This window comes from Tursiops truncatus, chromosome 6 (assembly GCF_011762595.2).
Source record: "Tursiops truncatus isolate mTurTru1 chromosome 6, mTurTru1.mat.Y, whole genome shotgun sequence".
Taxonomy (NCBI): Eukaryota; Metazoa; Chordata; class Mammalia; order Artiodactyla; family Delphinidae; genus Tursiops; species Tursiops truncatus.
In genome coordinates, this window is record NC_047039.1 from 43,771,913 (window position 1) to 43,792,720 (window position 20,808).

The 20,808-nt window shown below is 42.9% G+C and overlaps 1 long non-coding RNA gene and 1 pseudogene across 2 annotated transcripts in view; one reads left to right on the forward strand and one right to left on the reverse strand.

Moving 5' to 3' along the window:
* The window catches only part of LOC109549920 (uncharacterized), a 32,101-nt gene extending 24,227 nt beyond the window's left edge, over positions 1-7,874 (forward strand). For both annotated transcript variants that reach the window (XR_002176342.3, XR_002176341.3), the window contains 2 exons: positions 3,236-3,566; positions 4,359-7,874. This is a non-coding gene — a long non-coding RNA (uncharacterized lncRNA). The remainder of the gene's footprint in view (positions 1-3,235; positions 3,567-4,358) is intronic.
* A 5,316-nt stretch (positions 7,875-13,190) lies between these two features.
* On the reverse strand, positions 13,191-18,643 carry LOC141279031 (ferritin light chain pseudogene; annotated as a pseudogene).
* Between the last annotated feature and the right edge of the window lie 2,165 nt (positions 18,644-20,808).

Consider the following 20,808-nt stretch of genomic DNA (forward strand, 5'->3'; position numbering starts at 1 on the left):
GGTCTTCTGGCAAACCTGTGAATTACTTGCTCTGTGCTCTAGGCGGTGGAGATTATTGGTGTGGCCGTTTCTGAGTCCTTGACTCAGTGTTGCCGGCCTATGAAGGCAGCGGCAGCTTCTTGGAGGTTCTTGGCGTTTGCAGCAGCTTCTTGGGAACCACCTGTTTCACTGCAGCAGGCAGAAATTTTCAGTGCTGGCCTATGTGTACTTTGCTGCCCCAGCCCTGAAGCCGAATCCGGCCTCTGTACCCCGACACCAAATTATATCCTGGGGACAGAATTTTGGGTGAAGTAGAAAAGAATAGCTTTATTGCTTTGCCAGGCAAAGGGGGCCACAATGGGCTAACGCCCTCAAAACTGTGTGTCCTAACCTGGAGGGGGTAGTGAGAAGTTTTATAGTAATGGTTCAAAGAGGGCGTGATCAGCTCATGGACATTCTTCTGATTGGTTGGTGGTGAGGTCATCAGGAGTCAGCATCATCGGCCTTCTGGTTCCAACCGGTCTGGGGTCTGTGTGCTTGTGGGCAGCATACCGTTAATTTCTCCCACCTGGTGGGGTTTCAGTATCTGCAAAACAGCTCCAAGATACTGTTATGTGTATCCCTTGAGGAGGAGCCAGGACCCTGCCCCAAGGCTGCACTATTGTTTCTCTTGACTGTTCCTCCCTCATCTCCGTAGCCACTCCCTTCCCTAATTAGCAACTGTTTGAACCTGGTCATTGAAACTCAGGCAAGGTCATGAAGGCTGAATGAAGACTATTTCACTATTTCCTGTAATCAAGAAGTGGGGGGGTTTCCCTGGTGGTGCAGTGGTTGGGAGTCTGCCGATGCGGGGGGCGCGGGTTCGTGCTCCGGTCCAGGAGGATCCCACGTGCCGCGGAGCGCCTGGGCCCGTGGGCCGTGGCCGCTGGGCCTGCGCGTCAGGAGCCTGTTGCTCCGCAACGGGAGAGGCCACAACGGTGAGAGGCCCGCGTACCGCAAAAAAAAAAAAAAAAAAAAAAGAAGTGGGGGACACAGAAAGGCTTTTGTGTCCAGGAGCCCCTCAGGGTCCCGCTCGGTCAGCTCTTTCATTGATGGTGCAAGCCTCCCAATCCGTGTATTCAAAGCCTTCATGTTTGGAACACTTAGAGGTTGGAGGTTTAGACACGGGTGTGGGGTTGGTCCTATTAGCCATTTTGACTACAGCTAACTTCCGTAGTCCCACAGGATATCATCAGAGGGGTCAGATTCATCCTTCAGGGCATTCCCTGAGTGTCTAGTGGTTAGGGTTTGGCACTCTCAACCTTCAACCAGCCTGGTAGTCCCCTTTGACAACACCATCTTTCTGAAAGACAGTATCTCTCTATCACATAAATCTCAAAGGACTTGAGAAGACACTAATCTGCTCAAATTTGACATCCTTGGACTCATCAAACCCTCCTTGAACCTGGTAACATTTTCAACATTACCCATACTTCGGAAATAATTCCACTTGTCTTTTTAAATTTTTCTTTATAACTCAAATTTAATGTAAAACTTGAGTGGTATCACTCCAACGGTTCTTTCAAGACTTATCAAGTTAAACATACCGAGGCATGGTGAAATCAAGCTTTTCCTAGGAATATACTCCTGGCCAGTATCTGTGTCAATTATGGGACTTAAACCTGATCAGGGAAGGGTGCTGAAAGCAGTGATGGTACAAACTTCTACTACTTCCTCTACCTTAGCTCAACACGCACTTGACCGTCTAAAAATGGTTTCATCTTCACTGTTTCACAGAGCAAAAGCAGCACAGGAGTTCAAACAAAATAAATTTTAAAATAAATATGGGGCTTCCCTGGTGGCGCAGTGGTTGAGAGTCCGCCTGCCGATGCAGGGGACACGGGTTCATGCCCCGGTCCGGGAAGATCCCATGTGCAACGGAGCGGCTGGGCCCGTGAGCCATGGCCGCTGAGCCTGCGCGTCCGGAGCCTGTGCTCCGCAACGGGAGAGGCCACAGCAGTGAGAGGCCCGTGTACTGCAAAAAAATAAATAAATAAAAATAAATATGGAAATAGAATGAGGGGATTAGTTATGTAGCTTGAATGTTTAATGGATGTAGGCTCAGAGAGCAAGCTGGGTCGCTCTCCACCACTGACTAGTCCTGCTGAGTGGATCAAAATCTCTTCTGGATCAGCATCAGGATGGATGTGGATGTTGGCATTTGCCTCTGTGACTAACCGCCTCCCTCTTCTGATCAACGCACTCTTCCTGAGTGTTAAAACATTCCATCAGGCTGTAGGCCAGTCACGTTATTGGGAGCATATCCAGGGCTGATGTTCCACTGCTGTACCACCTTCATGGCCCTACCAGTTTTTAAAATATTTGAAAACTTTCTTACTAGTGGGGACAGTCACTGCCCTGAGTCCTCCCATTGCACCCCACCATCCTACCACATGTCCCCGCAGTTCAGCAGTCTACAGGTTCATGATGTCTGGCACAGCAGGGGAGCTTCCAGGATCTGCTCATTCTCATTGGCTGATAACCTGTTTCATACCTGCTATTAAATATTGGTAGTATCACCCCAGAGTGCATTTGTTGATTGAAGAGTTGAAATCTCAGACAGTGACCTTATTTCCATTTCACTGTCTCCTACTCCCACTAACCAACAGCCTATCAGTAACATGTGTTCATGAAATCGTATCTACTTCTGGTTGAAAACAACCAGAGGTAGACCCCACAAGAGGCTTTTAATAGCCTGGTTAGATATTCCCTGGATCAGGGAATAAAACCTCAGAGAAGATTCCCTTGAATTCTTTTGTGTTGCAGAGAGTGAAACTATAGGGATGGGCCTTCTCTGTGGTTTGTAATATTACCGGACCCAGACATGGCACACAAAGCAGTCAGGGTGGGCCAGTGATAAAGAAGGCCCTTGAAACTTCAGTCCAGAGAGAGGGAAGGAAGGGGCATACATGGTCCTAAAAGTATTCTGGGTGCACAGGTAGGTGCACACTGAGGTGGACTTCCAGTGTGTGGGGAGAGAACATTGGCTTTGCTGTGACAGACCTGATCTGAATACTGATCTGGCCGCTTCAGGCTCTGTGACTGTGGGCACTTTAATCCCATTGGGTCTTCATGTACTCATTTAAGAATGGGGATAATTCATAGGTTGGTTGTGGGGATCACATGAGGTAATTTGTATATGCAAAACACGTAACATTCGAGAGCTAAAACAAAAAGCACAAAAGAAGCAACTTGCTCTTCAAATTTCTTATTCTAGGCAGTGAGAAGAGAAGCCTGAGAAGATGCTCCTGGCCTGAGGCATTCTTTGTGTTGCGATATTTTCCTGTTTCTGTGATGGCCTCAGTGTATGAGCATATTGACTGAGGGCCTTCATATGTTGAAAAGGTCATGTCCCAGGAGAAAGGCAACGAGCCCCAATGCTCTGCCTTATCACTTCGAGGAAGAGATGGCCAAAGAGAATGAACCTCCTATTCCTATCCTGGGGCCTGCTAACCCTGAGAAACCACCTCCTTGGAAAGTGTTCTGGATTTCCTTAGTTTCTCCAATGCAAACGAATACTCATCAGTGCCACAGAGACATATACTAAGGCAAGTGCAAGTTTACCAAGTTGCTACCTGAGTAAGCTCTTCCTTGCATGATGGCCCCTACCCTAATCTCACAGGCTCTATTCTATGGATTGTGGAAACCAGCAGTGGTAGACAATGCCCTTTTAATAGTAAAGGCTGCATCATGGGGTCTTCTCAGAACCTCTTGAACAATGAAGCTCATTTCCTATGTTTTAATCTTCGGAATATATGATTATTATCTTTAAAGTGAAGGTGACAACTACGAGCAACATCAAATACCAGTATAGATTCCTTGATAGGAAGGCTGCTGGTATATTGTGCTTTATCAGGATTCTAAGGCTGCAATCAAGGCCTTGATTGATTAGCAATGTCTGTAATGGATATGGGAAGGGATGATGGCAGTGTACCTATCATGCATTTGCCAATCCTATTTTACTGATTCTGTGCAAACAGTAACCTATTTTTAAGGTACAAAATAGCAGACTGAATGGATTAGAGAAGATTTTCTTAGAAAAATGATAAAACACAAACTAAAGAGATACTCGTCCCTAAGCAGAGTGTTTTACAACTTCAAATTGGAGGGTTCATTGTTATATGTGCAAGATGGATTTCCTGGTGCTTATGTCTCCGTGCAATGAAAAGAAAAATATGTGTTAAGTGTGCATAATCAATACGTCCTAGCTTCTACCTCTCTCTGCTGAAGTAGGGTACATAGGCTTCAAATTTTCAATCAGTCTTTTTCTTTCCTTGAGAGTGTTCGCAGCAGTATTCTCTCCCACAATGGATGCATCCATTTCTCCCTTTTCTCTCCAGATCCTCATCTCTGTTGATGTCTGGAAGCCACTTGATGGTGTCTTGCTGCTCCAGGTACCCATGGACAATGTTTGATATCAGTGCCAAGGATGCCATCTGCAGATGCTCCGAAAGTGTAAATCTTCAAGGGCCTGTGGCAGTTGCTATTCAGTGGGGAGATGGACACATTTTGTATCTTGGGCACTAAGACAGCACTACACGTAGTGAATCCACAACTTCTGCTTCTGCATTGCAGCCCCTGTCTTCAGAGGGCTCACATAGGGGACTGGGTGGGGTCCAGAGGCCATGCTAAGCTCCTATCCCATCTCCCACAGGTGTATCCATGGTACTTCTTGCAGACCTACTTGTGCAGATTGCCAGTTGGTGGGCCTGTCTCCTTGGGACGTTAGCACTTGGACACTTAGTGTTCTTGGATAGTTTGGGCCATGAGTATTTAGTGATTTCAGGTTTTCTTTCTAATTCCTCACAGCCATTTTACTTCCAAGTAAAATGTGGTTTTTACTGTGGCATACTGGAATATCTGGAGTAGTTGGGGTATGGAAGAAATGATTGACATTTAGTTTAGACACTCTTTTGTATTTTTCATATTCCCTTTTGTTTATTTCTACCATTTGTTAATTTCTTTTATTCATTCATTTATTCAACATTTACTGCACTGCTTGTATGTAGTACCAGGGAAAAATATTGAATCCTTAACTGGTAAATATGAATACTATAAGCTCTCTTTTCACAGGTTTCACAATTTGAGGGAGAAGGGGAGATAAATATGAAATGGAAATTCTATTGATGAGTGCAAAATGAAACATTACATCATTTAAGTCTAGAGAATAGCCCCGGGGAGGAAAAGATTAATCCCAGGCAGATGAGGGGGAATAAATGGTATTTCTGACTTTATTTTGCCACTCAATCCCAGACAGCAGTCTTCTGGACTTACGTTGACTTTGTCCAGCTCACAGAGATACCATTAACGAGCACGGGGCTGCCAGTATGGTTTAAAAACGAAAACAAATTTAACATCCTAAACTGGAGGAAATCTTAACTGAGAACTGCAAGGAAGAGCTGCCTTGGCATAAGCTATGTGGAATCTTAAAAGGGAGCATTGAGGCCAAGATTTGCGTTCAACAGCTAATACTTTAGAGACAAGAGTTATATATACACAAGCTCCTGTTTGTCCCTTACGGATGCATATAAAGGTTGCATCTGTAACCCATGCTTTATTTACTTTTTTAGACCCTGACAATGTTATGTAAGGTGAGCATCAGGTCAAACCAAAGCACCAGGTCTGTCTGCTCACCCCATTGCAGGACTGAAAGGAAGAAGGAAGACTATGAAAGTCAGTTACCACATCGCCCCTAACTGTAGGGGTTGGTTAGCTGTAAATGTCAATCAGCCCAAACGAGGACCGTGGAGTAATTTGTTAAATAACTGAGTGAGCATGCCAGTCGGAAGCCCGCTGGATGAGAGCGCGGCATCAGTTGGAGACAAAGGAAATCGCTCGCTTGCTTTTCTCTGCATCGAGTGGGTCCTTGGAGGCTTAGAACTAGCTGGTCCAGAAAAAGCAGAGAAAGCAGAAGGAAGGAATGGGGGGAAGGAGGAGGCCAGTGGGCCTCCTGGAAATGTGAGGGGCGATAAAGAAAGGGACCCCTCGCCCACCCTGAGAAAACACACACGACCTGAGCGAGCGGAGAGTGGAAAGAAAGCCCCGGAGTCCCCAGAGAACTTGACAGAAAGCGTCTGACAGCCAGACCGACCGGCTGCACCATCTGCTTCCACGCGTCTCTCCCCAACAATGGGAACTTCTGCGGACCTTCTGCCCCGCCTCTCCCCCGCCTGGAGCACGCATTTAAATGAGGCCCGGTAACGGGGGGCGCCGCTGGCGCTGTGATCTCTCACACCCTGGGAGCCAGCCCGGCGTCCCCAACAGGAGGCCCCGAGGGGAGAGGTTAAAGTCTCGGCTGACCGGAGAGGTGATTATGGAGCTGCTCCCAACTGAGGCTGCTTCACTGCTGGTACTTGGGCATGTGTTGGGATAATTGTGCTTGAATACTTAATGCTTGATTGACTTGGCTGTTTTGTGTTTGACCATATTTTGAAACGCGATCTCACTGTTGGGGTTAGGCAATTAGCATCAAGACCACGGGTAAAACGGGGTGAAACGCAGTTCTATGGTGATTTCTGCTTCGTTCCTGGATTCAGCACAGAAAACGGAGTGTTCTACTGGGACTCATTTGCCTATATTTGGATCATCTGGAATTTTGATCTTAAAGAGGAAGTCTCTTAATCCTGAACTTCATGTAGCTGCCAACTTTGATCTTTGCATCTTTGGTTACAGCTAAGTTTTACTCGCATTCCAAATGACCTTTGTTGTCCTGCGGCCGTAGAAGAATAGAATAGGAGAGGAGAGGTCGGGGCTGAGGAAAGGAAAATTCATGCCAAGCACGAGAAAGGCTAGGGCAGAATGTGAGTGATAAGTTATGACACAGAATCCACAATTTCAAGATGACAGTTAGCTGACTGGCTTTGGTGCCCTGTCTGGTTCAGTTCCTTGGGAGTATGTCTTAATTATCTCTGTATCCCCAGCACCTAGCACAAGGCCTGGATTTTAGTAGGTATTTAGTATTTATACTTCTGGAACATGTATATTAAAGCTAGCACAACTTCTAGGAAAATAGAGAAGGGCTATTAGCTAATTTTTAAAAATCTTTTTAATTTCATTTTTAAACGGTGAACTTAAGCATCACTCAGGCTATGTCTCATATTATTGGGATAAAGTGTTCCAGTTAAGAATTACCAAAGGCAGGAGCTGGATCTCACTGATTCAAGATCACTTTGGGGATGTTTGAAACTATTGGCTCTCTATGATAAAGGATGGCCAGGTTTCTCTTCACCCAATCTCATTCAGAGCACAAGCAGGTACTGATTTATTTAAAGAGAAGTAAGAGGAAGATTAAGCCTGGAGTAGTCAGATGACTAATTGGGTATCACTAATTCCATAAGTGAAGGCATCACAACCCATTTGTTAGATTTTATAAGAAAAATAAGAACAAGCACTGATGAAATAGATTATGAAACCTAGGTGATGAGTGTTATAAAACAATTCCACGAGTACAGAAAAGTGTGGTAGAGGTATAAGACCAAATGTTGATAACATGCGTGCAGTCTGTATTACCTTGAACATATAAGGACTCAATCTTAGCAAAGTGAAAGGGTTTGATGACTTTGGCTCAGCGGTGTGAAGTTCACATATCTGGGATATACAAACACAATTTATTTGTAAATTGATCATTAAAGTCCCTCAATCAAGGCACAACTTCTATGTTGTTCTTGTTCTCAATTAAAAATGAAGAATGATTCTTGGATTTGCATTTATTCTGTGTTCTTCACTTAGTAAAGACTTTTTCCTGTCCTGGATGTTTAATCAACTTGTTCAAAATCCGTTATTTATACTTCTTCTGTCTTTGTTTCCTCATCTGTAAAATGGGAATTTTAATAGTATCTACTTCATAGAATTGCTGTAAGGATTAAATTAAGTAATATATGTAAAATGCTTATAATTGTGCCTGGCACTTAGTGTTTGCATATATATTTCCAGTGACAGTATTTGCAGCTATTATTTAATTTGATCATCTTCTTGTTTGTTGAGGATACAGTTTCATTCGTACTTTTCTGTTTAAATACGTGTGACTCTGCTTAAGAAGACTGTAGACTTCTCCAAAAGATAGTGCAAATTTATTATAGTAAATACTTTTGTAAGGTCACATAATGAAGTATAATAATTCTCAGTCACTGCCCTAAATTTGAAATTCTAATTATGTAATTATCATAAATTTTTAGCATCTGGGGAGCCTGGGTTAAGTATTAACAAGGCTAAGTATTTTAGTGCCTCACATAAGGCAGAGTAGAGTAGTGAATAAGCGAGTGCGTTTGAATCTTGGCTCTTTTGGTTATTAACCTCTTTGAGCCTTGAGATTCTTTTCTTTTAATGGAGTAATAATACCTACCTCACAAAATTGAAGAAAAGATGAAATAAGATAATATACGTAAAGGACTTAGTACAATGCTTGACCTATATAGAAAGGACACAATAAATGAATAAGTGGTAAGTATAATTATTATAGTAATTATTATTATAGCTATGATCATCATTTTCTATCACAAAAGTTGGAAGATGTGCCCTTTTTTACTCCTCTTGGGGGAACAGCATTCAGGAGAAGCTCATGGGGGACAATTTGGCATCTTAGAGAGTATGCTGTGGTCTACTGCAAAGAATCCAGAGGACATAGATTGAAATTCTTGAGATGAATGGCAGGCTTCCGGTCCCTCTTGGAAGGCTCTACAACGCTGAGATTGACTAGGATCACCTGCTCCTTCGGTGCTCTCTCTCTTCCCCAGCAATCACAACTATCATCATAATAGAGGTACCGTTTATTGACTTCCTTATATATGCAAGGACTTTATTTGCATTATTTTTAATCAGCGTAGAAAATCTGATCTGCAAGCTAGATGTTATCCCAATTTACAGTTGTGTACAAGTCACTTAGCTAGTGGGTAGCAGAACCAAGGATTCAACCTGGGTCTTTCTGACCACTAAGCCTGCCCTTTTCCCATTGTTCTCTGGCACGGTTTACGACCTTAGCACCGCCTTCGACTCTAATCTTAACAAGGGCCTCTAAAAACAGTTATAAGGAAACATTTTTGAGGATAATTTTTTTCTCAACTTGAGTTGTGTTTTTCTTCCTACTCTACAGAGTACAAAATTACCAGAATCCACACGTATACCTACTTGTGAAAGTAGTGCGAGTCACTACTCTTGAGTGATATTACATATAGTTTGGCTGCAAGAAAATTAAACTCTATATCAGGAAATAGTTCCCAAGACCAGTAACTTTGGGGGCGGGGGGAATGTATAAAAACAGATGCCAACAAAAGAGTGAAGCAAATTAGAAAAAAGTTTCCCAACCACAGAGAGTAAATAAGTATAATATTTAGTTAAACGTTCTGAATAGGTTGAGACATACTCAAGGTCGGTCACATAGTAAATTAGTAATGGAATCAAGTCCAGCCTTTGGATATTCATTCCAGTACTTTTTCCTGACACCTCTGCAGCTTCTCAGGTACTGGGAGAGAACAACCTTTTAACAAAAATGAATGGTGGAGGAAAAAGTGTTTAAGACAGTCCAGGAATAGTGTTAACTGGAGGGTCTCTGATTTTTGAGCCCTTTTGGAGGTTGCCCACACCCTTGAATCTATGTATCATGTGCATACACAGCATCTTTTGCTCTAGGTGTCCTCTCAGCCCTGAGCATACACTCCAATGGACACGTTGCAAGGATCATTGATTCCAACTAAACACCTCTGCAGAGGCAACCTGAGGTGCAGCAAAATGTGTCTCTGGCAGCGTCCCTCTTTCTCTCTCATGGTCCTCTCCTTTTGATATACCTACTAGCCCTCTGGTAGCCCCTAAAATCCTCTTTGTATGTTTTATTACCAAACGTTTTGTTCTGATGTGTTAAGTAATTTTTATAAAATTCTACAAAAAATTATCTGCTAATAGTAATCACTTGTATTTGTATAGCTCATTACATTAAGTACCCACATATGCACTGTTTTAGTTTTCTCATTAACTCTGCCAAGTGGAGAAGACAGGTAGGTTATCCACATTTTACAAATAATAATAATACAAGGGGGCTTCCCTGGTGGCGCAGTGGTTGAGAGTCCGCCTGCCGATGCAGGGGACACGGGTTCGTGCCCCGGTCCGGGAAGATCCCACATGCCGCGGAGCGGCTGGGCCCGTGAGCCATGGCCGCTGAGCCTGCGCGTCCAGAGCCTGTGCTGCGCAACGGGAGAGGCCACAACAGTGAGAGGCCCGCGTACCGCAAAAACAAACAAAAAACAACAACAACAAATAATAATAATAATACAGGGCTGGAAGGGTTAAAAGACTTGCCCAGAGTCACACTGAGCAGTGAGCAGTGGCATCACATGGAGCTCATGTCTTCTGAGACCCAACAGGGCATTCATCACGGAGATGCATTTCCTCAGAGGGTAGTTTCACTTGGGGAGAAGACATACCTGAAGATGGAAAGGTGTTTAATGCACAGACTCTGACCGTGTAATTTCAGGCTTTATGGCAGCAATGAGGGAAAGGTATGCCTTGGTGGCACCTCTTGATTTATACCATGGAAGCCAAAAACCTTAATGAAGGAAGGTCATCAGAAGCATCTCTCTCTCTAAAGTCTTATCCGCTGGTAAACATTTGACAAATACTTTTCTTCAGAAAAAAGTAAGTACATTTTTATGTGTCAGAGGTAAACAAAAGTCAGTATCAAGCCAAAATACTCAGCATTTCTTTTATTTACCATGTTCTAGAGCATTTTAATTAGAGGTTTTTAAGTTTTGAGACAGATGTTAAGCAAATAAATACATGGCATGAAATTTACAGGAAATTGGTGAGCAGCTAATGTGACAATGAAATTAATTACTGGGCATATGTTGTGCATCTGTTAGTTCAAAAACTCAAGAACTTCCCAGGTGAAATCCGGGTGAAACTGGCCCCTGTACACAGAGGGCAAGAAGAGACAGAAGAAAGAGGCAGATCACTCCAGAATGGTAGGTGGAGGTTTTAATAAGCAAGGGAACTTATACACAAAGCTTGCCCTGGGTGGCAAGAAGACGGGGTGATCTCCTCATCCACCTGCCAGAATCTTAAAAGTTTATTTAACTACGTTCAGTCTCGTATTCAGTCCAGATGGTCTTAACAACACCTTACTCTCCAGATTACGGCCGTGAAACAGCTCCTAGTGTGGGAATGGTGGGCAGAATGTACATTCCAAGGACGGGAGGGAGTGAGGAGCTTCCGACTTCCTGTGTCCAGCTTGCGGGTCAACCGGCGGTCACATCCTCTAGCTGACCTCCTTCAACGACGTCATGTTGGCTGTGGGTACTTTAGAAGATTCAATTGCATAATAATGTCTTAGGTTCTTTGGAAAATGAGGGCCAGCACTATAAATATTCTCAGATGGGTATAATATCCTTATTGTTAAGGAGCAAGCAACTTGTGTACCTCCAAGAAGAAAAGACGGCATAGCCATAGTTGCCAGTTGTATAAACTAAGTAACATAAGAGACAATGTTGTTGATAATTATTTTTCGTTTTTCATTTGTCTCAGGAGAATTTGTAATTGCTATGGAAGCATTTTTAGGATGGTTGCTTTAAAATTCTTGTCAGATAATTCCAGTATCTGATTAATTTCAGTGTTGGTGGCTGGGGCTTGTCTTTACTCATTTACACTGTGATTTTCCTGGTTCGTGGTATGATCAGCGATATTCGATTGTATCCTGGACATTTTGGAGATTATTTTTTGAGAATTTGGATCCTATTTAATCTTTTTTTTGGTAGGTAGTCCTCCTGTTGAGGTGTAGCTTAAGTGAGGGCTGGATGGGTGTGTATGTCCAGCTTCCTAAAGGGGCTCTGCCAATAGCAGAAGTAGAGAGCTGGCTCACATTGTTTCCGTGCAAGAGGATGCTCCCCACTTGGTCCTACTTATACCTTCCCGGTCAAGGCATCAACTTGTACCGCCTTATTGCCTCCAAGCGTTGTAAGATTATGTCTTGCTGACAACAGAGAGGGAGAGAGCAGAAGGCTGGCTCACCTGCTTTGCTGCTACAAGGGAGAAAGGAAGCTCAGCAAGGCATCCTTGACAATGAGGGAGAGGAAGGGGGGGGGATGAGTGCCAACTAAGCCACCTCATACCTTCCACTGATGCCAGGTAGGCATGGTGGTTCAGCTCTCCACCAGGCTCCAGTGACATGGATCGTAGGGAAAGTGAAGTGCCGACTAGATGTGACTCACTGTTTATTGAGTTTCATTGCTCCCCGGTAGGGATGGGAAGCCCAGCTTGCTGCTGGACCTCACTGATGCTATCCTGATGGAGGAATCTGAGTGTTATCAACTGCTTCTGTGGAGACGGGAGACGGATGGGGTAGAGTGGAAGATCGGCTTCCCACTCAGCTCCCCTAAAACCATGGGGTGGGAGAAATGCAGTGTTTCTTTTGGAGTTTGCCTGGAGTAAGGCAGTATTACCAAAAAGGTTTTCTGTTGATATAGGTTACCCCTTTCCTTGTATTTTGGCTAGGGGGTATAGGCTCTTCTTCAAGTAAATTTTTTGTCTGTTCATGGTGGTGGTTTCTGGTTTGAGGCTTCTGCCATGTCTGGAACATATGTTCTCGAATTCTTAGTTTTAAGAGAGAGGAACTCTGCCTCTCTAAGAGGTGGAAATGGGGCTACTCCATCTTGGAAGTATAATAGAAGTCCCTGCAACCATTTTTAAAGAATTCTTTGACATTCAATTTGGTCAGAATACGTCCGTGGACCTTGCCGTAGGAGTACTCTGTGTGTGTGTGTGTGTGTGTGTGTGCATACAAAGATAACTTTGAATGTTTTAAATTTTCCTTCCCTAACACCTATTTATCATCTTTTGCCTTCCTTTCTTACACACACACACACACACACACACACACACACACACACACTTTTGTGTTGTTGTTGATCGACCCTGCAAGTTTACTTACACTTTTCTCCTACCCGCACTCCAAGCTTACTCTAAATCTTGCCCAGTAATTCTTTGACTTAGGGTGGCTGGAAAAAAATCAAGAGCATTAACTTTTTTTCTGCAAAAAGCTTTATTATTTACATTTGGTTCACAGCTTGGGAGAAGGCCCCAGGGTGGTTAAAAAGCTGCCTAGTGGCTGCAGAGAGAGGCTTCAGGCAGAAGCCCTGACACCAGAGGGGTGCCAGAGGGGCTCCTCAAGGGCCGCTGGTCTGAGGAGGTTCCTATTCGTGCTCCAGGTTGAGCCTGTTGAGCAGATACTCTCCCAGCCCAGCCTGGGGGCCACCAGCTGGCGGAGATTAGTCAGGTGGGCGCCCTCTTCTCGATGAGTTTCACCTGCTCACCCCCGGAAGTGGCTCTCCAGGAAGTCCGAGAGCTGGGAGTCTGCGCAGGCAGAACTCAGGGCGTGCAGCTCCAAAACGGCCCGGTTCAGGTTCTTCTCCATGACCACGGTGGCTTCCATAGCGTCTGCGGTTTTACTCCACTCATGTTGGAACGGCTTCCGCACTGTATGTCCTGGAAGAGGGCACAGCTGCCGTGCTGGTTTTGTATCTTCAAGAGATGTATGTTTTGTACCTCCAACTTGCTGAAGAAGTGGTCCACGTCTTCCCGAGCCACATCGTTGTGGTCGAAATAGAAGCCCAGAGAGAGGTAGGTGTAGGGGGCCTGCAGATGCATGTTGACCAGGCAGTTCACTGCGGCCTCCACCTGGGTGGAATAATCCTGAGGAATCTGGGGAGGTCATGGTTGATCGACAATAGGGAGCTAAGCTCAAAAAACAGTGTTGGCTGGTCCTGGAAGCTGAAGGCGGCTGAGTGGTTGGTTCCAAAGATTGCGATTGGAAAGGAGGTTGGAGGGTGGTCGGAGGCTGGAAGCAGGGGCGTCCCTGGGTCTGTTTCGTCTAAACACTGTTGAAGCAAGAGATAGATCTTCCACTGCCAAGAGTATTAACTTTTTAACTCAGGTCCCCTCATCAGGTAATCCCAAACAGCTGTCCGTTATTTTGCATCAATTTGATCATTTCCTATGGTATTGAAATTTTGTCTTAGTGGCCTTGCATGGAGAATTTCTTGAGCTAAAGGCTGACTCTTCACCTTTGTATCTATAGCATCTGGGCTCAGTTCCTGGTACCTCCCAGATTCTCAGTGACTCTTTGTTGAATAAGGTGTCCATATAAGCACATTTTCCATTCACCCCTGCCTCTGATTCGAATCCTTTCTTTGCACATCCTCATATGCAGCTTAATTTGTATGAGAGAGAAAGGTATGGCCTACATGACGTTGGACTATCTCACTGTGCAATCTTGGTAGTTCAGTGTTTCATTTGTCCGTTGGGGTGTAATAAGCAATGTCAAATCTTGGTGGCTTAAAACAACAGTGATTTTGCAATTTGGATAGGGTTTGATCGAGCTAATCTCTGCTCCATGTGCTACCAGCTGGGGTGTTTTAACTGGGGCTGGAGGATATACTTCCCAAATGGCTCACTCACATAACTGGCAAGTTGGTACTGGCTGTTGGCTGGGAGCTCAACGGCCACCGTGAGCCAAAGGTCTTGATTATTTTCCGCAAGAGCCTCTCCACATGGATGCTTGGGCTTTCTTACAACATGATGGCTAGATTTCGAGATGTAGAAACAGCCCAGCCTTCTTAATACCTGGCTTAGAATACTCACAATACTTCTTTCTCTGCATTCTATTGGCCAATTTAGTCTTAGAAGATACCAGGGGAAGGAATGTAAGTTGTACCTCTTTATGGGAGGAGCAGCTTGTACATACAGGGAGGGGCAGAATTACTGGGGGCCATCTTTGGAGAGTAACTTCAACTTTCTGCCGCAAAATTTCTTTATCTGTCAAATATGAAATTGAGAGAGGGCAACAATAACACATACATCATAGAGTTGCTACGAAAAGTATAGGAGATGACATATATATTGCACTTAGAACGATTCCTGGCACACAGTAAGTAGCTGATACATTTTAACTAATTAGGATAATTTTTGTTGCTATGAGAATGAAAAATTCCTGCACGACACTAAGTTGGAGAAGAACATACTTTTTCCTCCATGGGAGTTATGATATCTTCTCATAATTCCAGTTAGACGATTTTACTGGTTAGTATTTCCTTTGACAGCTTTAATTACCATATTCTCTTTGATTTGCTTCCTCTAGACTGATTTTTTTTTTTTTTTTTAAAGATCTCAAATCAGTAGCCCTCAAATGAAAGGAATAACCCACAGTTCTGTAGTATAATGACTTGGTGTCTCTGTTGGAATCCTTTTTCTTTTTATACTTACTTGCAGGTATTTTTCTTACACTTTGAGAAAGCAGTCCTCTGTAGAGATAGAATGAATGATACAGGAATGACATGCCCTTGGAAACTGCTCCTGTTTCTCTCTTTGGAAACACGCGTGTGCAGAGTTAGTCCTTTAGGAAATTTACAGGTCAGCAGAGGTCATCAGCCAGATAAATCCAAAGAATAACCAGTGGGGGCGGATAAATTTCAAGCCAAGTAATCTCTGCATTAATGTAAGTAATTTTTTATTTCTACACCAGAGATGGGGATTGATGCTAAACAATATGAAACTACAATTATGTAAATTCACTATTTTTAGCCGTTGAAATGTTAGCCGAGTCAAACTTTTCATTCACCAGTGCATGGTGTCTTTGTAACTATCTTAATTTTATATATAAAGAAAGCAATCAGGTTTGTGCCATATTCTCATAACACTGCTAATTTCCGTTCTTTTCTTTTGATTCTATGTCCAGACCTGTAATTTTTCCAAGTGATTAAGACCACAGGTTATTCCTTCTACAGCTGACATTTCCTTTCTGTGATTACTCATCTCTTTGGTTCTTTTAACAGCCATGTTTTATTAATGATCATTTACCGTGCAGTAATAAACTCTGTGTCATTTAGTTCTTCCGGAATTTTCTGATCCTTGATTACAGTGTAACATATTGCCTGATTAATTGCTCATCATTGCTGTTTTTAGCTTCTGCGTGCAGTAGTTAAGGTTATTTCTTCCCGTTTTGGCTTTTCTATCCCCTGAAGATTTTCATTTACAACAACCTTATTAGTTGTCTCCAACTTCTCCCACTTCCTTTTTGCATTCCCTGATAGCACAGAGCGTATACAGAATCCCTATGAACAGTTACCATTTACTTTTTTTTTTTTAACATCCTTATTGGGGTATAATTGCTTTACAATGGTGTGTTAGTTTCTGCTTTATAACAAAGTGAATCAGTTATACATATACATATGTTCCCATATCTCTTCCCTCTTGCATCTCCCTCTCTCCCACCCTCCCTATCCCACTCCTCCAGGTGGTCACAAAGCACCGAGCTGATATCCCTGTGCTATGCGGCTGCTTCCCACTAGCTATCTATCTTACGTTTGGTAGTGTATATATGTCCATGCCTCTCTCTCGCTTTGTCACAGCTCACCCTTCCCCCTCCCCATATCCTCAAGTCCGTTCTCCAGTAGGTCTGTGTCTTTATTCCTGTCTTACCCCTAGGTTCTTCATGACATTTTTTTTTCTTAAATTCCATATATATGTGTTAGCATACGATATTTGTCTTTCTCTTTCTGACTTACTTCACTCTGTATGACAGACTCTAGGTCTATCCACCTCATTACAAATAGCTCAATTTCGTTTCTTTTTATGGCTGAGTAATATTCCATTGTATATATGTGCCACATCTTCTTTATCCATTCATCCGATGATGGGCACTTAGGTTGTTTCCATCTCCGGGCTATTGTAAATAGAGCTGCAATGAACACTTTGGTACATGACTCTTTTTGAATTATGGTTTTCTCAGGGTATATGCCCAGTAGTGGGATTGCTGGGTCATATGGTAGTTCTATTTGTAGTTTTTTAAGGAACCTCCATACTGTTCTCCATAGTGGCTGTACCAATTCACATTCCCACCAGCAGTGCAGGAGTGTTCCCTTTTCTCCACACCCTCTCCAGCATTTATTGTTTCTAGATTTTTTGATGATGGCCATTCTGACTGGTGTGAGATGATATCTCATTGTAGCTTTGATTTGCATTTCCCTAATGATTAATGATGTTGAGCATCCTTTCATGTGTTTGTCGGCAGTCTGTATATCTTCTTTGGAGAAATGTCTATTTAGGTCTTCTGCCCATTTTTGGATTGGGTTGTTTGTTTTTTTGTTATTGAGCTGCATGAGCTGCTTGTAAATTCTGTTTCCATCTAGCACAGAAGTTCCCAGATTGTAGTGTAACTTAGAAGCACCTAGAGGGCTTTTTATTTTATTTTATTTTTACATCTTTATTGGAGTATAATTGCTTTACAGTGGTGTGTTAGTTTCTGCTTTATAACAAAGTGAATCAGTTATACATATACATATGTTCCCATATCTCTTCCCTCTTGCATCTCCCTCTCTCCCACCCTCCCTATCCCACCCCTCTAGGTGGTCACAAAGCACCGAGCTGATCTCCCTGTGCTATGCGGCTGCTTCCCACTAGCTATTTTACGTTTGGTAGTGCTTTTTAAAACATAGATAGATTGCTGGGCACCTCTCCCAGAGTAGGTCTGGGTGTGGACAGAGAATTCACATTTCTGACAAGTTCCCAGGGATGCTGATGTTGCCTCCCCAGCATCAAGCCTTGAGAACCGCTGGCATAGCAGATTAGCATAGCGGTTAAGAGACTAGGCTCTGGGTTTTGCTGATATGGGTTCAGATCACAGTTCTGCCACTTGATTTTCCAAATCACGTGACCTTGGGAAAGCTAAGGTCTCACAACTTAATCTTTGTAAACTGCAGTTTCCACATTTGTAAAATGGAAAGAGAACCAACCTTCTAAACTTGTAAGGATTAGGTGAATTGATCCATGGAAAGCACTGAGTACAGTGGCAAGATGTAAGCACTCAATAAAATGTTAGCTATTGGTATTTTTTAACCAGATGTGAGGAATTAATGTTCAAGCTCAATTACTAAAATTAAGAAAACGTGGCTCCTCTAACAAATTGGTCATTTATCTCTGGATCTTGATTTTTTTTATACTGCTGAGGTACAAATGCTATTTTTTTTTTTTTTTTTTTTAAGATTGGCCATGTGGACAGAAAGATTCAGTAGAAAGATCATGAGATTTGGAGTCAGGAAAATGCCTGGGTTCCAGTCTAGACTCTTGCTATTCCTAGCTTTGTGAGTCATAGCAATTTTCTTCATCTCTCTGATCCAAGTTTCCTCTAAATATCTTCTAAAGTGGTGATATAAATGGTAAGGACTGTTGTATGGATCGAATGAGCTAGATCATTTGAAAGTTTTTTTATTTTAATATTCAGTACAAGTATAGTTATTGTTATTTTTATTGAGAATAAAAGCATCTAGAGCAACTTTTTAAAAAGTTTTTATTGGGGTATAGTTGATTTACAATGTTGGGTTAGTTTCAGGTGTACAGCTAGAGCAATTTTTTATTGTACTTATTATCATCATGAAAATTTATCCTTCTGTAGAGTGACAATTATGGAAAACCTTTTCCATTGTAATTATTTTGAGGTGGTGGTGACTCTAACTGGGAATTGCGGAATACTTAGATACCTGGATATGTTAGCTTCTATTAGTAACCTAGCCAGATTCCTTTCTTATTGGCTGAAATGCTGGTTCATTTTTCAGACATCTTACCTGGAAGGAATTAACATCTGAATGACCATATTTCAAAATGATGCAAGAAAGAAAAAAATTATGTTATATCTGATAATGATTGGACCAAAAGCATATTTAAGAAAACTTTGCCCCCAATGGTGTGAGTTGCTGAGTTTTGATAATAGGTTTTAGATGAAAATCAGGGGCTTATTTTCAGTTTGGGACTATAAGATTGCTTTCAGAAGAGGAAGGAAACTTCATTTAATCAAAGTTTTAATAATGTAGCACTAAACATTCTGTTGGGTGCTATGGGAGATATCAAAATGAGCCACACACACTTCATGCTTTGGATGCATTTTCTCTTGCAGAAAGCAAAACGACATACAAAAATCACTACATGCATCATAAAGAAGGTCAAGTCAGAGGGCTGAAAGCGTGTAAAGGAGGAAGAGATTATTTCTGGCTGGAGGATCAGCCCCCTCCCCCCTTGCAGGCCACACGCTGAGCCACATTAAGCCCATGTATCTGAGTATCATAAGGAACCTGGAAAGAACTTGGTGAGCACAATTTATTGACCTTCACAGAGGATTATATTTAAACCATCTCAGACAGATGAGACTCTATCCTCCACTGGGGGAAGAAATCCTTCCGTTGAAGGAGATTCTATAACCTTCTTTATGAACTCATTTCAGTATTTAACAGCCTTTGCTGGCTGCTGAGAAACCTGCTTTAACTCCCACATGGCCATCAGAATTTGTCCTCTCCGGACTTGCTGAACACAGACTTGTATCTTTATGTTAGGCAACCATCATCCTATCTCCAGGGACCCTCATGTCATTGCCTCATTAGTTGATTAAACAGTTAAATAAAAAATCCTGGGGTCAGGATATAGCCCTGGTTAAGAGCATTGAGAGGCAGACAGTTTTGGACTAGAGTCCTGGCTCCTTCACTTTCTTGTCCTAGAACCTTGGGCAAGGTTACTTGAAACCTCTGAGCCTCAATTTTCCTACCCATAGAATGGGAATAATAACATATTTATCTCTTAGGGTTGTTGTGAAGATTAAATTTAAAAGATGTGTGTTTTGGGGCAAAGTACATGAAATCATTAATGTGTGACCACTTTGACCAATAAAAAATAGCAATCTTATGTGGTTCAAGCTAATCAATGGCTTAGCAAAGTACCTAGAATCTACCAAAGACTCAACGTTAATAGCATTTTTTAGAAACAAAAGAAAGGATTATTGTTATTTTTTTTGTTACTACATTGTTCTCATTAATATTATCATGGTCTACAATATCCAGGCCCAGTGCTGGAGGATATTCCTGCAGATGAACAATTACAAAATGGTGAGCACATTGATTATGGAGCTGTGTTTGATACCATAAGTGTGTGGACGATAGAGCATCTGGGTTGGCCTGCAGAAGCTAGAGAAGGCTCCAGAGAGGTGGCAGCATTTGACACTGGGCCTTGTATAGTGAGTTGGAGATTTCTAGGTAGAAAACCGATGGTGGAATCCCACACAGAAGGAAGAGCCTGCACCCAAGGCACAGGTGGGAGAGGATGTGGGAGATTGAGGAACCTGTCTGGATTCCATATGGCAAGTGTAAAATAGGACTCTGGGGGTGGAAGGAATTGAGAGCAGAGAGAGGAGGAGGGGCACGGCTTGAAAGAAATGGAGGTTTTATTGGAGAAGTGTCATGATGGGTTTTGCAAGTTTGAGAGGTTCTTCTGGAGATTTCGAAGAGAACGATTGGCCTGGAGAAAGTGTAGAAGCAGAGACATGTAAGAAGGCTAATGCAGCAGCCCAGCTGAGAGGTGGTGTAGGGCAGCAGCAGTGTGCTGGGAGGTGAGTGAATGAAAATGATGTATTTCCAACCTATGTTGTAAAGGTCCTAGTGATGGGAAGGCTAAGGGAGGAGGGTGATGGGGAAGTTGACTGCTGGGTGTACAGTATAGAAAATAGGAGGAGCAGGTCTAGGGCATGGGAAACGGGTGGGAGAGGCGTGAGAGGATAATGAGTGAGTCTGGGGGTATGTTGCATCCCCTGTATGTGAGAGCTTTCCATTTCCTCTGATTTCCCGGAGCCTGTTGTTTCTGTTCTGACTGCAGCACAAGGTGTTAACACTCTCATGGGCACCACAGGGACTCATGAGACCCTTCCTTGTTGGGGCATTTTGACAGCACAGATTATACTTTGCTTTTCTGAGGTCACCAGGGTCTTGCCTCCCCAAG